This window comes from Palaemon carinicauda, chromosome 18 (assembly GCF_036898095.1).
Source record: "Palaemon carinicauda isolate YSFRI2023 chromosome 18, ASM3689809v2, whole genome shotgun sequence".
In the NCBI taxonomy this organism is placed as follows: Eukaryota; Metazoa; Arthropoda; class Malacostraca; order Decapoda; family Palaemonidae; genus Palaemon; species Palaemon carinicauda.
This window is the reverse complement of record NC_090742.1, coordinates 72,700,842-72,723,802: the sequence shown is the minus strand read 5'-3', so window position 1 is coordinate 72,723,802 and position 22,961 is coordinate 72,700,842. Positions and strand designations below refer to the sequence as shown.

General features: G+C 32.8%; 1 protein-coding gene across 1 annotated transcript in view; it reads right to left on the bottom strand.

Annotated features, from left to right (window-relative positions):
• Positions 1–22,961, bottom strand: part of LOC137657894 (uncharacterized) — a 209,018-nt gene that overhangs the window by 37,402 nt on the left and 148,655 nt on the right. The gene's annotated exons all lie outside the window — the stretch shown is intronic.

Genomic DNA, 22,961 nt, shown 5'->3' with positions numbered 1-22,961 from the left:
ATTACAATGATAGATCTCTTGTTGTTCATATGCTTAAACGCGATACATCTTATTTTAATTGAGGTTTCTTAATGTTATATTTTACATAGGGAGTTTATTTACCCGATACGGCATAGGAAGACAACAGGAATCTTTTTTGGTTAGAAGACTTTTAATATATTTGGAAATTGATGCTGTTATATGGAGGAAAATTAATATTTTCAAGTGAAATAATTCATGTAAACATTTTAGAGCTTCTGTGACCTCATGAACGATAAAAGATTTCAGTATCGAGAGTAAACTACAGTTTTCATAAACAAGACAGTTGGAATGTAATATAATATATGAATGAACTTGGTATATCAACCCTTTGTATCTTAATATAAAATGCTAGCTGTTGCTGAATGCTCTAGAAATATACTAAAATTTTTCTCAGTATTTTCCTTTGGTTGCTTCTGTTAATCAGCCTTTTGCACCGGTACTTGAAGTCAGGATTTCTGTGAAATAATGTATAATGAATATATGATTTCGGTTTAAAATTCGCTTTATATTATTACTGCATTTAAAAAATAGGTGAAACTATTTATTGGCTCTTGCATATATATGCTAGTGTATATATATATATATATATATATATATATATATATATATATATATATATATATATATATATATATATATATATATATATAATATGTTATGTGTATATTCTGTGTAAATATATATATATATATATATATATATATATATATATATATATATATAATATTATGCATATATATATATGTATATTCTGTGTAAATATATATATATATATATATATATATATATATATATATATATATATATATATGTGTGTGTGTGTGTGTGTGTGTGTGTGTGTGTGTATTGATAAGCTATAGGTTCGTTGAAGCCTTCCCATTGTGTATGCATTGTCACAATACGGTCAAGATCATACTAAAACAAGAGAATATGAGTAGGGTTTATTTCAGATTACATGCGTCTTCTCCCTCCATTAAGAAGAAATTATATTTACTTGTATAATGCTCTGATATTTGTTTATTAACCCCAAAACAATCAGCAGATATCTTGTAATTATCAAGATTAACTGAAATGAAATTGAAGTGTTGAATTTTTTTTTTCTCTTTTTTTTTGACACGCAAATCTATAGTTTTAATTTCTGCTATTGCAGTGCAAATTCCATAACTCAGTCAAATTTACTGTTACATTAATTTGCCGAATTTTATTTATTTAATGTTTAGTGTAGGAAATAGGCTGTTGATAGTCAACCTGGTTTTCATGTTCTCCGTTGAACAAACAGTGTCCTATATTCATCTCGTGAAAGTATTACGAAATCTGAATCAAGATTTATGTTAACTTTGTGCAAAAGAAGATTTCTTTCATTTAAAATAACTAATTTTAGTTGAAACTTCCATTTACCATTGTTATGCAGTTATATATATGTAGGCGAGTCTTGTCTGCAGCCAAAGTAAATTGTTTTATAATTACTAAAAGTTAATTAAAGGTTTTACACCGACACCAATTTTATCTTGAGACTGGAATAATTGTAAATCTTTTTGGCTTTTAAGGTAATAATTGGAGTATTTATCGTTTTCAAGCGTGCAATTTTCATTGGTATTCTCGTTACCTTATTGTTATGTAAATAAATCTTCAAAGAGAATAGACCTTTCCCTCTATCTTATTTATCAAAATTCTTGGTTATTTTGCATATTTGTTGTGTTTTGCAGATGATGGAATCAATTTGCAAGATTACCATAAGTAGTTATCACCACCCAAATTATGTATAATAACGCAATGCTGGAAATAGCCGTTGACTTTAATTATGACCTTATGATATACACTTTGAGAAAATTGGATGTTATGTGCGTTAAAGACAGGAAAGGTGAGACTTTGGAAATGAGTGAATTTTACTTTTTAGTCATAACACAAAAAACTTGAAGAAATTTACGTAGTGTTAGTGAAGTGGGCCATAATGGTATTTAATCGGTCATATAAAATAAGTAGGTCTTATTGCCTAGGGAAATCTATAGTATGACCGATATCTTGCTCAATTTGGTAATGCGATCCGGAGAAAATCAAGTTGACTTATTAATCCGTCAACCTGTTTATTGTAAGAGAATGATTTTGCATTTCTTTCCTATATTCACAGAGTTGCTAATTTTATATTCGGTTTTATTGCATTCGGTACATCTATGAGCTTTTCAGTTAGATTGTAAGTGGTTTTCAAATGAACACTTCTTTTGATGATCTCACGGACACGATCTCTGTTAATGCTCTTATTATCTCTTAGGAATCCTTTACCAAGGACGTTAATCCTTGTAATAAGATGCGCACGTGTGCAAAAACATGAATTTGCCTTTTGCAATCAACTGGATTCGTGACTGATGGATTATCTACGTCTGCGCTCAGAACTTTTATGTAATTTAACATTGCTTGTATTTACTATAAATAGGTAACCATCGGAACATTTATTGTAATATCCAAAAAGTCTTTGGTCACTTTGTAACAGGGTCGAAAAAAATCAAGATTTCCTCTTAGATAATAGAAAAATCGATTTATTTTATTTAGATCAGATTTTTTTTTTTATTTAAGTCAATATTTTTTATTTAAATTATTTTTTTTTCCAATAGTGCCTACTTGCTGCTTGTGAATAATTCTCTTTTTAGGGGATTTCCTGGTTTTGAACTTAATCTATGTTAAAGGAAACCATAGTTTAATATACGTGACTCAAGATGGGTTTTTCTATTAAAAACCAAAATTCAGACTAATTTAATCTGAGGGGACAAGTTATAGTAACTAGTACATGAACACGCAAAAGTTAGCGAAACTGCAATCATACAAAAATACGAATATACGGAAGTTTTATTTTAACATAAAGCACATAGTAAGAAATAAAACTAAAAAAAGATTTAACACTTCCCCATGTGCGTACTATACTAGTAACAGAATTTTTAATTCCTATTAACGCTGTTAAATAAATCAAAACCTTTATAATTTGTATAATTTGCAACAACAACTTCAATTCCTAAGAACACCAAGTTTACCGGAAATGTTAAAACTATTGAAGAGGATTTTGTTCATTTGTTGCAAACCTTAGATGCCAGGATGCCAGAAAACCTCAAATCAATCAAGTTGTCATTTATTGCAATACTTATAAATTGTAACTAGTTTTGGAAATTTTTTTCCCAAGGTAATTTCTGACAGTATATTTCATTTGCATTAAATCATGATTTTTACTCTGATTTAAATCCATTTGAATAACTTGGTTTAAATAATTTGATTTAAAAATCATCGTGTAGATTGTTTTTCCAAGAACCTACTAACCCCTTTATCATTAGACTCTGGACTTTAGTTTAGAGTGACTAAACAATATCAGTTTCCTCGTCGATGTCCACCCTTAACCAACACTGATTTCTTCAAATGACAACACAAGCTATTCCATTCTGTCATTGGTGAGGCTGTAGAAATGATACTACTGATCTTAACAATCCCGACTGGACATTAATCCTGGAAACCCAATGGTACAGTTAGATACAGGAATTCTTGGTACACCTCGATTTTATGAAGTGCACCCAACTGCAGCCTTACAGCGTGGAGAGTTCCTTTGTTTAGCCCCGCCCACCACTTCTGCCATCACTTTCTACCTATCTATTTGGTAACTCCTCGTGAAGTAAGGGTGTGATAGGATACACTTCTTCCAAGCGAGGTATGTCAGGGACTCCTTTGTCCAACTGTAAATATTCATCTTAATATTTCTTTAGGGACAATCGCTTGCTCGATGCCCCATAGTCAACTGAACTTAAAGTATTGAAAGAATAAAGAGAGAAGAGGGAAGTTTTTCTACTATTCTCGGTGCTACTATAGCATGATATCTACCGCCCTACTTGCAACCTAAAGCTGTGCACTACTTAACAACTTGTTGATACTGATCCAAAAGAACCTGTGTAAGGCCTCAAACTATATAAGGAGCATTTACTTAACGAATTGTAGTCCATCATACTAGCCAAAGATATTTACAAGGTAATATTTAGTGAGAACAAAGCCCTTTCCTTTTTAAGACAACATGAACTGCTTGAACAAGATGAAAATGTACCTACGTGCGGGGAAGTCGAAGGAATTGTGATATTACCCTGTGACCCCGAGGTCTCGAGCAATTCTTGCTAAACAGTGAAATCAGAGAAGCAGCCTGTCTCACGTTGGTAATATATCATTATATTTAAACATCATATGAATAAATTTATATCAAGATTGCATTTAGATTCTACTTCTTTTCCTTACTTTACTTTACAAAGTGACAGAAAATAACGGGCCGTTATTCGTTGTGACGTCGTGCGAGAACTCTTGACTTTTGAGTGAAAAGTGAACTGACCTTCTATTCGTTGGATCTCGCCTTTGACTATGTTCTCTAGTAACGCACGAGGAAGAGACTAGCATTGCATTGGCAACCGTACCATTTTAAAAAGATTTAGCTTTGTATTTGACCATTGTGTTGGATAATCTCTTAACATTTACATTATAGTTCAACTGAAAGTTTTCCCTCAGTTGTACTTGGGGTGGTAAAGGTGCTAACGGGGCCCAAACATTGGGCTATTGTTCCCCTCATTCAACCACTCTGATTTACTTTATATTACAAAGTGCAACGAAAGGTTTTCCCCTGGTTGTACTTGGGTTTTAAATGTGCTAACCGGGCCCGAACAATCGGAGCATGGTTCTACACATCCAACCACTCTAATTTACTTTATATTACTTAAAGTAACTAAAGGTTTTTCCCCATTTGTACTTGAGAGTTAAGGGTGTTACCGGGCCCGAACAATCGGAGCATGGTTCTACACATCCAACCACTCTAATTTACTTTATATTACTTAAAGTAACTAAAGGTTTTTCCCCATTTGTACTTGAGAGTTAAGGGTGTTACCGGGCCCGAACATAAGGGTCATTGTTCTACACATCCAACCACTACAATTTACTTTATATTACTAAGTGCAACTGAAGGTTTTCCCCCAGTTGTACATCGGTGTTAAAGGTGCTAACCGGGCCTGAACATTGGGGCCCATTGTTCTACACATCCAACCACTCTAATTTACTTTATATTACAAAATGCAACTGAAGGTTTTCCCCCAGTTGTACATCGGTGTTAAAGGTGCTAACCGGGCCTGAACATTGGGGCCCATTGTTCTACACATCCAACCACTCTAATTTACTTTATATTACAAAATGCAACTGAAGGTTTTCCCCCAGTTGTACATCGGTGTTAAAGGTGCTAACCGGGCCTGAACATTGGGGCCCATTGTTCTACACATCCAACCACTCTAATTTACTTTATATTACAAAATGCAACTGAAGGTTTTCCCCCAGTTGTACATCGGTGTTAAAGGTGCTAACCGGGCCTGAACATTGGGGCCCATTGTTCTACACATCCAACCACTCTAATTTACTTTATATTACAAAATGCAACTGAAGGTTTTCCCCCAGTTGTACATCGGTGTTAAAGGTGCTAACCGGGCCTGAACATTGGGGCCCATTGTTCTACACATCCAACCACTCTAATTTACTTTATATTACAAAATGCAACTGAAGGTTTTCCCCCAGTTGTACATCGGTGTTAAAGGTGCTAACCGGGCCTGAACATTGGGGCCCATTGTTCTACGCATCCAACCACTCTAATTTACTTTACACTAAGTGCAACTGAAGGTTTTCCTCCATTTGTACTTGTGTTAAAAATGCCAACCGGGTCCGAACATGGGACCAATGTTCTACACACCCAAACACTACTTTACTTTATATTAGTTAAAGTAACTGAAGGTTTACCCCCAGTAAAACTTGGGTGTTAAATGTGCTAACCGGTCCCGAACATTAGGCCATTGTTTTATCTACACATCCAACCACTCTACAAAGAAAAGCATATGCTGCTGCGTCGTACAGCTGAAATTTTACGGGTTTTCTGTCTTCCGATGCATAGAGGATAATATGCATGGTTGACATTCGAAATTCAGTTTGAATTTCATTCATAATGCTTCTCATTCTAGGAGATTAATACTTAATGATTTTTTTAAATGCATCGATATTATACATGAATTATTTTATACATCGATATTGTCGGTCTTCTATTTAATTTCAAATCGTGACCAGTATCCAGAAGTCTCTTTGTTGTCCTCAAAATGATTTATTAATATGTTCAAGTTATACACTTCAATAAGGAAGCGTTTGCTAAACCACAAATTAAAAAAAAATATATATATATATAGAAAAGATCGATCATTACGCGCGAAAGAAAAGATGAAAATTGATAAACTAAAATCTTATATCTTGAGAACTTAAGTAAAGTAGTCCCTAATCCTGTGCCATTTTTCGTTTCCTCTAATCGTAGATTTATTTATTGGTCATGATTTATCTTACGTCGGGAACCCGATTATTATGTAGTCAAGGAACGTGCAACAATTGAAATTAGTTCTAAGCGAGAGATGACTATTCATTTTTTACTTTTTTTATTCGAGACGATTGGTAAATCATTTACCCTTTGCAAAAGTTACTGATTTAAGTTTTGTTATTTTTTTTTAATTCTTTTTATATCTCTTGTAATTAGTTCAAGCTCATTTCGGTGTTTTAGCCTCAGGTCAGAGTCTATAATGATTCATAGAATCTGTTTTTAAGATTTCGCTAATATCTGTGTCTTGTGATGTAATACGACGTGTTTCGAAATGAAGTTGAGCACATTTTGGAATTGATCCAAGGTTGTTTGGTCGAGTTTCTATACAGGTTCAAAATCATAGGATTTTTTTTATTTGTATTATTTATATTTTCTTCCTTTCTTGGCATTGTGTTAAAATTTACCTTGTTATCTGAGCATATATTAAAAAATTATTTAATCCTGATGTAAGGTAATTTGATAAAGTTCAAGATCAAATATTTGTTTTCTTTTTCCCTAGTCGGTTCCATTTCTTAAACTCATCATGTTGTGCTTAAATACAGTATTTTTTATTTTTTAGTAACAGACTAGGAAAGTTATATGTATATCAATTATATCTGTATCTAGGCAGTAACATTTACATCTTGGCTCAAGGGCTTCCAGTCTTGTTCATGTTTACACACTCAGAGATTTCTCGCCTTAAAAATGACAAGCTTTGTTACAACAAAAAGAGGAATTTCAAGCGATTAAAATTAGTCAGAACAGGAAGAGGAATATCAATGGGTCAGCTGTTTTCAAGCGAGAAGTAATAAATGTACACATATGAGAGTAAATTGCTGTGGCCTGATTGGTAACGTCTCTACCTGGTGTTTGCCAGTCGGGGGTTCGAGTCCCGCTCAGACTCGTTAGTGCCATTAGTGTCTGCAACCTTACCATCCGTGAGCTAAGGTTGGGGTGTTTGGGGGAGCCCATAGGTCTATCTGCTGAGTCATCAGCAGCCACTGCCTGGCCCTCCCCGGTCCTAGCTTGGGTGGAGAGGAGGCTTGGGCGCTGATCATATGATATATGGTCAGTCTCCAGGGCATTGTCCTCATTGCTAGGGCAATGTCACTGTCCCTTGCCTCTGCCATTCATGAGCGAAAAAAATAGAAAAAAAAAATAGATTCGGCTCTGCAAGATAGCTAATGCGTCATTTCGCTGTATGAATATTACCGCATCATACTATTCATACAGCGTAATGACGCATTAGCCATCTTGCAGAGCCGAATCTGGGCTATTTACTCTCATATGTATGCATTTATTACTTCTCGTTTGAAAACAGGTACCCCATAAATATGCCTCTTCCTGTTCTGACTAATTTTGCTCGTTTGAAATTCCTCTCCCTGTTGTAACAAATTTTGTCATTTTTAAAGGAAGAGGAATTTCAAACGATTAAAATTAGTCAGAACAGGAAGAGGCACATCTATGGGTCACCTGTTTTCAAGCGAGAAGTAATAAATGTATACACATGAGAGTAAATAGCCCAGATTCGGCTCTGCAAGATGCGTCATTACGCTGTATGAATATTACCGTATCATACTATTCATACAACTCATATATTGGCTGTTAAGGACTCAGAGGGTAGACTTATATGCCCTTGAACCCTCCAGCTCTGGCTCACAAGAATGGTAAGGTTGCCAACACCAGTACAAATTTTCGGGCTGTGAGCAGGGCTTGAACTCTCAGCTCACGGATTGCGAGTTAGATGTGCTTTCACTAAGCTGCTACAATCAGTTCAAGTATTAAAATAATTACTACTACTACTACTACTACTACTACTACTACTACTACTACTACTACTACTGTATATAGCTGTCTAATTGTCCACAGGATTTACTGAACGTGTTCTTGCAAGGGAATATTACATTGTACCAAAGGTCATTACTCCCGAATACAGATTCGATTTTTCATTGTGTAAAATCATTTCTTGCATTTGTTCTGAAGAACTATATTTGATCATCTGATATTCTCATGCACATATCTGAATGTTCTTGAATAGGGCAGATATCCTACCCCCCTATTTTTACTGAATCTCAACAATCACGGGAAATTGAATTTTACATGTTCAATAATCTATCATTTTGGAGGAGATGATTCAGTGTTTTTTGTTGTCAGATGTGTTTGGAAATTTTAAAGAAAGGTAAAACTGGAAAGTTTACCTCATGACTAAAAATAGCAGTGTGATACTGATCGGAGTCAGCTAATCAAGGAACGATGGGTTAACTTCCTGCCAAGTATTCAAAAGAAACAAAATAAGGGCCTGTTTAGCTATTGACCATAATGATAAGCATATTAGAAATCAGATAAAAACAATAAGCAGTAAGGTTGCAAATATGGAGTTTAATCTTTAGAATCTATAAAAAATAGGATTTAAGAGGTGATGTTATCAGAATTCTTCAACTCAGGGTTGTGGTGGATCATTGTCTGGTGGTCGCCAGACTTGGGTTCGAGTTCCACTCAAACTCGTTAGTTACTTTGGTCGCTACAAGCTCACCATCCTTGTAAGCTAAGGATTGGGGGTTTGATGGAGCCTATAGTTCTATCTGTTGGGTCATCAGCAGCCATTGCCTGGCCCTCCTCTGTTCTAGTGGGCGTGGATCAGTCTCTAGCGCAGTGGTTCTTAACCTGTGTTCGATCGAACCCCAGGGGTTCGGTGAGGCAGTGTCAGGGGTTCGGCGGAGGTACCACAACACAAATGAAATGAGAGTGGCACTTGCTAAGGTTAAGCCACAGATTTCTGAAATTGTCTCTTGAAAGGCAACAGCAAAAGTCACATTGGTTTTCAATAAGTATTCATTTGGCTTTTGTTGATTTTGTTCTTTGAACACAGTGGTCGTATATGCCAATGACGCATGGTTCATATTGTGCACTAATACAATATATACCAACGCTTTGAATTTGAAATATATGCTGATATATTCAGGTGTAACTTTCTTTTTTTTTCCTTTATTTCATTTACCTATATATATATATATATATATATATATATATATATATATATATATATATATATATATATATATATATATATATATGTATGTATGTATAGATATATAAATATATATACATATATATATATATACACACACACACACACACATATATATGTATATATATATATATATATATATATATATATATATATATATATATATATATATATATATATATATATATATATCCAACTATGAAGGGTTCGCTGAGTGTACATATGACACTTGAGGGGTTCAGTACCTCCTACAAGGTTAAGAACCACTGCAGCGTATTGTCCTGCTTGATAGGGCAATGTCACTGTCTCTTACGTCCGCCATTCATGAACGGCCTTTAAGCCCTTTAAGAAACTTCCCTCGAAATTTAAAAGATTTGTTTTTTTTTAGTTTAAACCTCTTCTGCACAAGCTATATAATAAATTAGAAAGGTACCAAAATGAACATGACCATGCTTCAAGTGGGTTCTGTCTTTTTTGACCAGGTAATATTGTTAATAGATTAATGACACGGCGTTTAATTCTATTTGAATAAATGTCTTTTATTTTCTTTAACTTATTTATTTATTGTTGAATTGAAGCCTCTACAGCCAGGGTTCTTTCCTCACAAAACTGTAGTAAATATTCAACCTATCATTCAATATATTTGTTTAGCTTTTAAAACAAGATGCATAATTTTATGATACGGGACCTGTTCTTGTATTATTGGTGTTAAAAGTGAAAAAATATTCAATACCGTTAAATAATTACTGCTTTAGTGTTAAATATTGCCAACAGATATAAGGATACTGCCAACAGACATCGTAGAAATATTTCCAACGGACCCTTTAAAAATATTTCCAACAGACATTTTATAAAAACAAAATCCAAGGCTACGTTTTATAAGAGCTAAGTGCAGCAGGTTTTTTTTTTTCTTTGGAAAACTGGCTTCACAACAGGCCACTGGCAATCTATTGAGAGGTACGTGTTCTTTTGTGCACTATTTTATCATCACCTGGATGCCTTTTGCACTCTTTTGGTGGCTGCTATATTTGAATCAAGTATGTAAATGGAGGATTAACTTAATAAAAAATGACAAGAACAATTATCTATATATAATCTTAAAACATTATTATCGCAGAATAGTTTTTTTTATTTATTAGCTAATAGAGTTTTGTTTCAACTCTTGTAGTTTCTTTATTTCCTTCTTTCCTTTCTTCATTGGGCTACTTTTAGTTGTTGGAGCCCTTGGGCTTATATCATTCTGTTTTTCCAACTAGTTTTGAAGTTTAGGCGATAACAAGAAAAAAAAAACAACAACAAAATGGCTGTTTTTCTAATCCAGAGAATTTTAAAGCTTGTGGGTGGGAATTGGAACTAAGGCTTCGCAGAATTAAAAAGTGATGTAATATTAATCTTTCTGTTAACTATAATTTTAAAGATTGTATATGATTTTTGTAGAGGAAGACCAGTCCCTGAAAGCTACCGGGAGTCAGGAAAATTCAAAGAATTGTTCTATTCTAGCTCTACCTCTCAAAAGTTGTCATTTCCAGTACATGGTTTATGAACGACGATAAACCTATTCTTACTTTAGCATGTAAATGTAGTCTTTATGTTTTAGGTGACTCGTGCCTTCAACAAGTTAATTATTGTCAATTTCCATGGGTTGACCTGTACAAGTGCAACTGTGCAACCCTTTTAGAATGCTCTACATGGATTTTTCTATTTTTTTGAAAAAAATTGATAAAACTTTGCGCTTCCGTACTGGTAAATATTTTGTTGGGAAACATATTGTAAAAACATTATTATTATTATTTTTATTATTATTATTATTATTATTATTATTATTATTATTATTATTATTATTGTTATTACCCAAGCTCCAATCCTAGTGGGAAAAGCGGGATGCTGCAAGCTCAAGGGTTCCAATAGAGAAAGCAGCCCAATGCAAAAAGGAAAAAAAAAAAAGGAATAAAGTAAATATGATAAATAGTGAATTAGAAATAAAAAAAAAAGTATTTCAAGATCAGTAACAACGTTATAACAGATAAGGCATGTAATAGCTATGCAACAAGCCTTATGCCAACCTGTTAGAAAAAATATCTGCAATAATTTTGAACTTTTGAAGTTCCACCTGTTCAATAGGAAGATCATTTCACAATTTGGTCACAGCTAGAATAAAACATCTAGAATACTGTGTAATATTGAATCTTATGATGGAGAAGGCAAGACTGTTCGTATTTACTGTATGCAGGATGGTACAATCTGGAAAGATGTGAATCCAAAGGATGGTCTGAATTTTAAAAAAATCCAATGAAGCATGCACAAAGAAGTAACTGAACGATGGTCCCAGATATTAATATCCAGAGCAGGACCTAATTTAGCTATTGCTCTCTCTCTCTCTCTCTCTCTCTCTCTCTCTCTCTCTCTCTCTCTCTCTCTCTCTCTCTCTCTCTCTGCATATATATATATATATGTGTGTGTGTGTATATATATATATGTGTGTATGTAGAGAGAGAGAGAGAGAGAGAGAGAGAGAGAGAGAGAGAGAGAGAGAGAGAGAGAGAGAGAGCAATACAGTTCCAACCTTTTTTCCTCAGCAATTAAACGATGGGCCAGATATTAATATCCAGAACAGAATCTAATTTAGCTATCGTTCTCTCTCTCTCTCTCTCTCTCTCTCTCTCTCTCTCTCTCTCTCTCTCTCTCTCTCTCTCTCTCTATATATATATATATATATATATATATATATATATATATATATATATGCGTGTGTGGAGAGAGAGAGAGAGAGAGAGAGAGAGAGAGAGAGAGAGAGAGAGAGAGAGAGAGAGAGAGAGAGATGAAATTACTTTCTGTTGTGGATATTAATATCTGGCACCATCGCTGGCACCATCGTTCAATTGTTAAGAAAACAAATATTGGAACTGTAGTGAGGAAATATCTTGGTAATATTCGTGGGATGAGGAATCTATAGAAATGGTTGAAGGTAAGGCAATAAATGGATCGCAGAATATCAGATGGTCTGGGCATATAGAAAGAATGAAGATTTATAGGTTGGCGAGAAGCGTGTATGATTTTGAAGCTTTGATAGAAAGTAGAATGAAATAATTGAAAAGCGCTGGATAGGCGTGAAAGAAGCATTTTCAGCGACGTAGTGAATGGTGCAGTGTGTATAGGGAGTCTTCTAAGTTGCTGCTGATGAGCCGCCGTTATAAATGGCTGATAAAATATTTTCATGCATGACAGGTTCTTCCAAAATTCAGCATATAAGAAAAATTATGATTGGTCGTTGTACTCGTCTCTAATCGGGAACCACTAATATAATGAGGGAAAAAAACGGATATCGATTGTAAATTTGTATATAAAATGTTAATATTTGTCAATCCATTTATACACATATCCATATCTATTCCATTTTTACTTCAAGTAAAATATAAGTATATTAGAAACGTCGGTGAGACCAGGCGTCAGTGACCCTCGATGTCAGGATGCCAGAGAATTTTATATCAATCAATCAACCAATCAATCAATCACTCAATCGTCGAGACCTTATGTAATGAGTAGTGAATTAGGGTTAGATTCCAGGATCGTTTGGTCAGTGGTTATGTCATCTGTTTTTTTTTTTTTTTTTTTTTTTCTTCTGGAGGAGGAGTCTTTTTCAATCCAATTCTTAGTTCCATTGTCTTTTAATTAAGTCCGCTTTGTTTGATTCCTGGCACTGATTTTTTTTTTTTTTATGGCAAAGATGTCTCATTTATGTTACTTCCTTGTAAGAAATGCCGTCGAATTTTTTTTTTCACGTATCTGGACTTGTCTTGATCATTGACATAAGATTATGACACACATTGGTACAATTTTGTTATCTTGAAAGACACTTCGTTATCTCCTTTCTTTTTGTATATATTACCATTATCTTGAAAGACACTTCGTTATCTCCTTTCTTTTTGTATATATTACCATCTTTAGATTTATTATAACATATTTTTTCATTTTGACATTATTGTTCCGTTTGAAATTTGCATCTGGGTTTAGAAATATCTTCATTACTCTCATTCTTAATATTTTTTTTTTATAACTTGATTTATGTTGAATGTTTTCCCAGTAAAACGGAAAAGAAGAGACTCTTAAATGTATTTGTTACTTTCCCAGACCTTACTTGCCACCAGACATGACAATATTCTGTTTAACAAACATCATCATCATCATCATCATCATCTCCTCCTACACCTATTGACGCAAAGAGCCTTAACACAAAGGGCCTCAACAAACATATGTAAATGATGATGGCAACTAATAGGGACGTGCACATACTTGACAAGCTCTCGTCAGTTGCTGGTTTGCATACTGAGATATTACAAGCATGATAGACTGCTTCTCGGAAGCCTCATTGTTTCTGGTTTATTGCCCTCACAAATGACTTATGTCTCTCTCTCTCTCTCTCTCTCTCTCTCTCTCTCTCTCTCTCTCTCTCTCTCTCTCTCTTACACTGAATCCCTTCGTGGTGTTGAGTTACTGGTGGATTCCAGCGGTTAGTATGAGGCGTGTTCATTTACATTCCAGATCACGAGAGGTCATTCCATTATAGAATCCTTTTTTTTTTTCGAAAGGTATGGAAGTGTAAATCTATATGACCAGTGACATATATATATGTGTGTGTTTACATATACATACTGCTCAATGATAATTTTTCACATTTACTTGTATTTTTCATATACAGGAATTCATATAAGCCATAAATACCTTAATATCGGGTACGGTCTGCCTGCCTTGGGATCAGACTCAAGGGGTTATTTACGGCTTACTTATATATATATATATATATATATATATATATATATATATATATATATATATATATATATATATATACATATATATACATATATTTATATATTTAATATATATATATATATATATATATATATATATATATATATATATATATATATATATATATATATATGTATGTATATATATATCAAGAGAAGTTTATGCCTTTTATGTTTAATTTTGCAGCTAATATTAGTTTCTCACTCATAAATAATCAGCCAGTAGCTTTGGGGTCTAGTGGTACACCTACTTGAGACAAACCCCATAACTCGCAAGCTGTGTCGTCTAACCACTGCGTCATATTTATGGCCCGCAATTTGTGATAAAGGTTACAGAAGATACGCATTAAGAATTACTATGTAATTTTGAGAGATTGTATCAAACTTCACTGGCCATAAAAAAAGCATCAAATGATGACATTGTTTCTTTATTATGTTGCAATATTGAGAGTGAATGCACGAGTAATGATTTAATAATAATTCTCGGAATTATTCTAATTTTAATTTTTTACCTTCAAATTTGATTTTTCCATTTTTGTTGTAAAAACGGATAAATTTAAAACCACTGAAGCAAGAACCTTTGGGAAAATCACATATTTTCCAATTTTTCAGCTTTATCCCTATATACTAAGTCAAAAAAAATGTTTATTTATTATTTGTCAAATTAAATTCAATAGTTTGAAACAAAACCTGCCAATAGAGTGACGAATGTATTAATGTTTAATAATCTCTTGAACACTGAATATAATTACAAAGCAAAAATATGAAAAATGAATTAAAGGAAACAGAAATGGATACACTAAATGAATTAAGAGAACGTGAATGAGAATTTTCTGTTAGTTGGAGTCTTGTTAGTAAATAATATGAGACTTACGTGAATATAAGAAAGTAATTTGAATAAGCATGAAATATGACGAGCTGCTGCAATCGCCTTGAGATTGATTAATATGTGATTGGATGTTTATTTTAGCAAACATTCCAAAAATTTCATCTATTTAGTGCCATTTATCATAAGTCATATATATATATATATATATATATATATATATATATATATATATATATATATATATATATGTGTGTGTGTGTGTGTGTGTGTGTGTGTGTGTATATATGTATGTATATATATATATATGTATATATATATATAAATATGGATAAATATCAACACAATATCGTGCTCAAATCGAAATAGATTTCTACCTCATACTTGGGATCGAACCGTAGCCCCTTTTAATGAAAGGCCAAGTCGATTCTAACCTCTGTTGGCATGGTTGGAATCGACCTGGCCTTTCATTAGAAGGAGCTAGGGTTCGATCCCATGTATGACGTAGAAATATTATATATATATATATATATATATATATATATATATATATATATATATATATATATATATATATATATATATATATATATTATCCATGAGGGTCACAAAAACTTTATTATAGCGAATTTATCTTTCTATTTATAATCGTGTAATGCAAGAGTAGATCTTTCGAGTCAAAATTTCCTCTGAATTTGGTTTCATCTAATCGATTGTCACATAATATAATGAACACGTAGCTGTCAATCTTATCGATAATCGTTGTTTGACCGGAAGTTCTAAAAGGTATACCAGTTACTAAGTTTTATGGATGGATTTTTTACCTTTAGGATTTGGATGCGAATAACTTCATTATTATTCATTATAATCTAAATCCAAGGGAATTTTATTTTAATTGTTCATTACTTCTTATATCATTTATTTATTTCCTTATTTACTTTCCTCACTGGGCTATTTTTCCCTTTTGGAGCCCTTGGGCTTATAGCATCTTGCTTTTCCAACTAGGATTGTAGCTTAGCTAGTAACAACAACAACAACAACAATAACGATAACAATAACAATAATAATGTGGTAATCTGAAGAAAATTAAACAAAAGATTTTCTTGCTAAATGAAGTAGGTCATTCAAAGGTTGATAATAAATTAGTTGTGAGATGAGCATTATTTATTAGAGATTCAGTGTTACTGATCAAAAGAACTTCATTATTATGCTGTGTTCTCATAGTACTGCGAACGCATATCAGTTCATAGAAAAGTAAAATGAAATAGAATAACAAAATCTTTTCTGTGTTTTCTAATCCATAAAGATTTTTTGTGTGCACAATACTGACATGTATCATTAAAACATGAATGAAAGACATTATGATATATCAGGTTATTTTAATCATTATTGACAGAACTTTAGAATGTTTTTAGGATTATACAGGATTAAAGATTGAGTGACCAATTGATTATCGTCACTCCTAATCTTTTTTACTTTTCTTTATCACCAAAGCAATGCTTCGACCTTTTGTACTCTTACACACACACACACACACACACACACACACACACACACACACACACACACACATATATATATATATATATATATATATATATATATATATATATATATATATATATATCATATCATTACGAGCTAATCTAGATACCCAGTTGGAAAAATTAAATGCTAAAACCCTAAGGGCTCCAACAGGAAAAATACCCCAGTAAGGACAGGACCTAAGAAAGCAGATAGAATAGTATGGCTGAGTGTACCCGCAAGCAAGAGAACTCTAACTCTAACTCAAGTCAGGCCAATCATTAAAGTGTTTTTGTCCTAATTGTAGACTCTCTCTCTCTCTCTCTCTCTCTCTCTCTCTCTCTCTCTCTCTCTCTCTCTCTCTCTCTCTCTCTCTCTCTCTCTCTCTTGTAGAATGAATCTAGGTACATCTTACCCAAGGGTACCTTTTAAGGACATGGAATGTCTATATCATGATCTTAAATGCCGAGGGCATCAATATGACAAGAAGGAACAAATTTCTTTCTTCCCAAATGCCAGAGAATTATCGCATGTAATGTTAAGTCACCAAATATATTTTGAACTCCCTTTTCAGAATAATTAGATATTGTTAATGTGCCTTTCTATTTCTAAGCTTATAAACTTAATTATAATTATTATTATGGTTATTATTATTAAAATATATTATTATTAATAATAATTATAATAATAATAATAATATTATTATTATTATTATTATTATTATTATTATTATTATTATTATTATTATTATTATTATTATAAACTTTTTTTTCTACAAAATTTGTAGCGCTATATTAACTGATGATACAAGGAACAATTTTCCTAACTTGCAATTATTTTAATGTTGCCATCACTTCACTACTATTTACTTAGTAACTACGCAATTTATTGAGTATTACTTCAGACAGAGAAAATAGAATAATTCGAAAATGCGTAAGTGAAACTGGTTTACTTCCATAAAGTAAAAAAATAAAATTAAAGCAAAAACTGAATCAACAATAACAGATCAGATAAGAAGTCTCCTGGAGAGCTCTGTCATATTTCTTCTCAGGTACATTTAGTATGGATTGAGCCTCTATTTTAAAACTATTAATTCTGTTTATTTGAGTTCAAAGTGGGTACTGTACTTACAATTTGCTCAGAGGAGAGACATTATTTTGAATTTTTATGACTTGAGTCTCTATAACACGATTTAGATGGCAGTTACCGCTGTGAGAGAGAGAGAGAGAGAGAGAGAGAGAGAGAGAGAGAGAGAGAGAGAGAGAGAGAGATTACACTTCGACAGCTTAGAAAATCTGCAAGGCTTCTAGGTTGGTAGTAGGTTGGACAAGGTACAATTGGCTCCATTAATTTCGGTATACTTCTTAGGATGCTAAAGGGACGTCAGTGTACCGGAATTAATGAAGCCTGTTGTACGAGCCACCTGTTGAAATACAACCCTTATAGTTATTGGCTGGCCAGATTGTACTACTGTACATTGGATCCCTCTCTGGTTACGGGTCATTATAGTCCCCTTTTTTGAGGGAACACTCAGGCACACTACTGTATGTTTCCTTATTTTCTTTCCTTACTGAGGTATTTTCCCTGTTGGAGTCTTTGGGCTTAGAGCATCCTGCTTTTCCAAGTAGGGCAGTAACTCATCTAATAATAATAATAATAATAATAATAATAATAATAATAATAATAATTGATATTATTATTAATATTATTATTCATATTATTATTGTTATTATTATTATATATCTATTTTTTCATTTGTCGTTTCGCCCTTGTATGAGTAATGCGCAGTATACTTTCTCCATATTCTTGTTGGTTTACATTACAATTTAGGCTTAAAAGTAAATATTTCTCAGTTTTTCACGCAGCTCCCAGGTTCTCCTCTTGAAGCTATCCTTAAATCGTAATAAAGAAATCAGTAGTTGATTGCACTCGGTGTGGGAATTTTTTTTCGTAAACGGTCAAGGTTTATTTTTTTAGATGTTGCGAAGTAGTTTACTTGTTTAAGATAATCTGGGATATATCCCTTGTCTGAGTAGCCTGTTCTTTCGAGAAATTAAGACAATTGTTTAATGAGACATGGATATGGTCTTTTGTGAAGGGCCATCATTCACTTACTTTTCTTTTTTCATCATTAGTCCTTGATCTAAATAAACCAGTTTTTTTTTTTTTTTTTTTTTTTTTTTTTTTTTTTTTTTTTTTGCCGTCTAGGGCTGAGTGAAGGGATGATGAATATGAACGTATAAGATTTTCTCATTAGTGCGTCTCCTGAACTAGGTTATATAAAACTACGACTGGAACCCTTAAAAGATATTGTATAGTTCGTGTTTCTCCTACTTAAGGCATATTTTGTTGACTTACAAACTGTTTCTAGCCTTGCAAACCGTATGCAAAGTAGGGAATGGAATCCTTTTGTAATTAAAGAGTCCCTAGGTTGAATTATTCGTTTAGAATAGGCATTGTATTGAGGGCTACGTTAATTGAGTTAGTCTACATTTGTTGATGAGCATTCTCTTTTGTGTTGTTAGGAGCTTTATGGCTGTTCTGTGCAACCGAGGCAGTTAGTAATTAATTCTGGGCATGTAGGCTTGCTGCAAATTTTTCTTTCCAGTTGTTTTTTAGTAAGTGGCAGTTTAGTTAATTATCTATTAGATAGCACAATATGGTTGGTATGTACTGATATCTCTATGTTCATAGCTTTTTAATTCATAAACAATGTTGATTATTCCTATATCTAGGGGTCAATAGCTTATAAGCGGATTGTTTTGTTATGTTAATTCATTATCACCTCTCAAATGAGGAAATACGATATACTAAAACATATGTAATGATTGTGACTCTGGATAGCGCAATTGATTTTTGCCATATTTGGAACAAAAAGAAAGCAAGATTGAATGTGAGGCAGGCGTAGCATGATTTGCACAATCATCTAATTAAACGCCTGTGGGCAGTACATCAGTCATCAGTGTAGTTAGCAATGTAGGTTTAAGCAAAGGCATATTTGGTGATGATTGTCTTTTTGAGGGACAACTTCGCTGAGAAGGTCAGTGATTTATGGATCTCGTGTCGGCAGTTCTCTAGCTCGAGTTGGCACGGATGAGGGTAAACAGGTCTGGCTTGTAAGCTATTAAAATTTTCCAAGAAATTTTTGTCGTATAATTCAGATACTTGGAACGCCCGAGTTCCATCAGATATAATGGTTAGGCTTAGAAAAAAGTAAGACTAGATGTATGCTCTTTATACAATTAATTATTATTCAAAATTACTTTTTTTTTCGTGCAAAGATTACTCATCTTGAAATTTTTCACTAATAATTTTTATTTCTATTGTAATATTTTAGATATTCAATATTCTAACGTTTCTGTCATTTTGCCAAATCAACGTTCCCATTAACCACAATAGGCACAACACAAGATTACAATAATTTATATATATTTTTTTAATGTATTGTATTTACTGCATGATGAGAATTTTAGGGTTTTCAGTGAGTGTACACTGGGTTTTAAAGTGACTTCCCGAATTTATTGAAATTTTCATCGTAATTCAGGAAATCAATTATCGATTAGCGTACCAATATAAGCAAGAAAAAAAACAGCTAGGTTCTGATTAGACAATTGCCAGGTATGAAAAATATTTTTTGGATCTCATTTTATAATCTCTCGCCATTTTACTCTTTATTTTTTTATCATTGACATACATTCTATTTTATATACTGACATTTGTAGTGAATCATATTTCAAACCATAGATCCTACAGACAGTGAATATGACATAACCTACCGATCTTCGATTTTGGGATTTTATTTATATTGGATATATGACATAATATTATAGAACACTGAGAGTATTTTACAACATTGAGCTGTCTCACGACCTTCTTCTCTTTGATTCCATTCATTTGTTGTGTGTAGCTTGATATATTAGGTCAGGAAAATCGATCAAAATCCATAAATTTATCAGAAAAACATCGGTTTCTCTTGTTTACGCACACATAAACGCGTGCACACATGTATGTATATATGTATGTATGTATGTATGTATGTATGTATGTGTATGTATATATATATATATATATATATATATATATATATATATATATATATATATATATATATATATATATATGTGTGTGTGTGTGTGTGTGTGTGTGATATATTTTGCACATTTAGACGTGTTTTTCATATTCAAATAAGCAATATATTTTTCATACATTAATATCTGGATTCTCTTAACGACCTCGGGATCAGAGCCCCAGGTGAAATCACACAAAGACAAGAGCTTCTGACCGGCTGGGAGTCGAACCCTGGTCCGGGAAACTTGTATCAACAGTGATTTACCACTAGGCCAGTGGTAAGTCACTGTTTATACAAGTTTCCCGGACCAGGGTTCGATTCCCATCCGGTCAGAAGCTCTTGTCTTTGTGTGATTTCGCCTGGGGCTCTGATCATGTGGTCGTTAAGAGAATCCAGACATTAATGTATAAAAAATATATGGCTTATTATATATATATATATATATATATATATATATATATATATATATATATATATATATATATATACAATATATGTATATATATATATATATATATATATATATATATATATATATATATATATATATATATATATATGCGTATGTGTGTATGTATGTGTTTATGTAATATATATATATATATATATATATATATATATATATATATATATATATATATATATATATATATATATATATGCGTATGTGTGTATGTATGTGTTTATGTAATATATATATATATATATATATATATATATATATATATATATATATATATATATATATATACAGATAGATAGGTAGATAGATAGATAGATAGATAGATAGATTTATAAAGAATATTATGTTAGTTTTATTTAATCTTTAGTTGAAAAGAAAAATGGTACAAGCCCAAGAGCCCAAGGAAAGTAGCTCAGTGAGAAAAAGGTTTGCTAGAGTAAAGTATAAATTATGAAAAAAGAAATGGAGAAAATTGATCATATCAAGATAAATCATGAGGAAGAGTATGTATTTAGGCATATTAATGGTAATGCAGGACTGTTAGAACAAATGTGGTGTATGATACAGTCTGGGAAGATGTGAATGGAAAGGTTGGTCAGATTTATGGAAATTTCCTTATATGCTGCACAAAGAGTTTATTGAACGACGGTATTGGAGATTGATATCAGATGAGTGAGGAACTTACCGCAATTTTTATCAAACTATTTGATACGCGAGTTAGCTGATGAAGGTCAGGCAGGAGAGTGTTATTCCTCAAAACACGATACTACCGCTAGAGAGATATGGGTTCCTTTGACTGGACATACAACACTATATCGGATCCTTTTCTCTGGTTACGGCTCATTTCCCTTTAAATACTCATACACCGAGTAATCTGGCCTATTCTTTACATATTCTCCCCTGTCTTCATACACCTGACAACACCAAGATTACCAAACAATTCTTCTCTCAGGGGGTTAACTACTGCACTGTAATTGTTCAGTGGCCACTTTTCTCTTAGTAAAGTAAAAGAGACTCTTTAGCTATGGTAAGCAGCTATTCTAGGAGAAGGACACTCTAAAATCAAACCAATGTTCTCTAGTCTTGTGTAGTGCCATAGCCTCTGTACCATGGCTTTCCACTGTCTTGGGTTAAGTTCTCTTACTTGAGGGTACACTCGGCCACACTATTATAACTTATTTCTCTTCCTCTTGTTTTGTTTTAAAGTTTTTTTTTTTATATAGGGAATATTTATTTTGACTTTGTTATTGTCCTTAGAATATTTTATTTTTCCTTTCCTCACTGGGCTATTTTCTATGGTGGAGCTCCTGGGTTTATAGCATCATGCTTTTCCAATAAGGTTTGTAGCTTAGCAATTGATAATAATAATAATAATAATAATAATAATAATAATAATAATAATAATAATAATAATATGAAACAAACTGAAAAATATTTTCAGATAAATAGATAGATAAATGACATGCGGAAAGATTCATGTGTTCAAATATGTAAGCATATTTTTGCGCGGATAATAGTTGAGAATTTTTAAGAGAGAAGGCTGCCAGAAATATGATTGCTGTATGTAATGATGAGCTGTTAATATTTAGATAAAGAGCTGGTTAATGTGGTAGGTATTAGGTTCTTAGGATCCCTGACCACACCTTGTACAGTAATAGTGATGAAGTATAAACTCTAGCATAGAAATCTGAAAGCCTTTTGGTTTTGTATTTGCTTGAAAAGAAGGTACTATGGTCACTCAGCAAATTCATTTCGAAGCTATCGACTCTGGTTGAAAAAAAAGACCTTTCTTTTAAAAGTCTCAAGAGGGTTTTCTTTCTCCTGCACTGTTCACGGG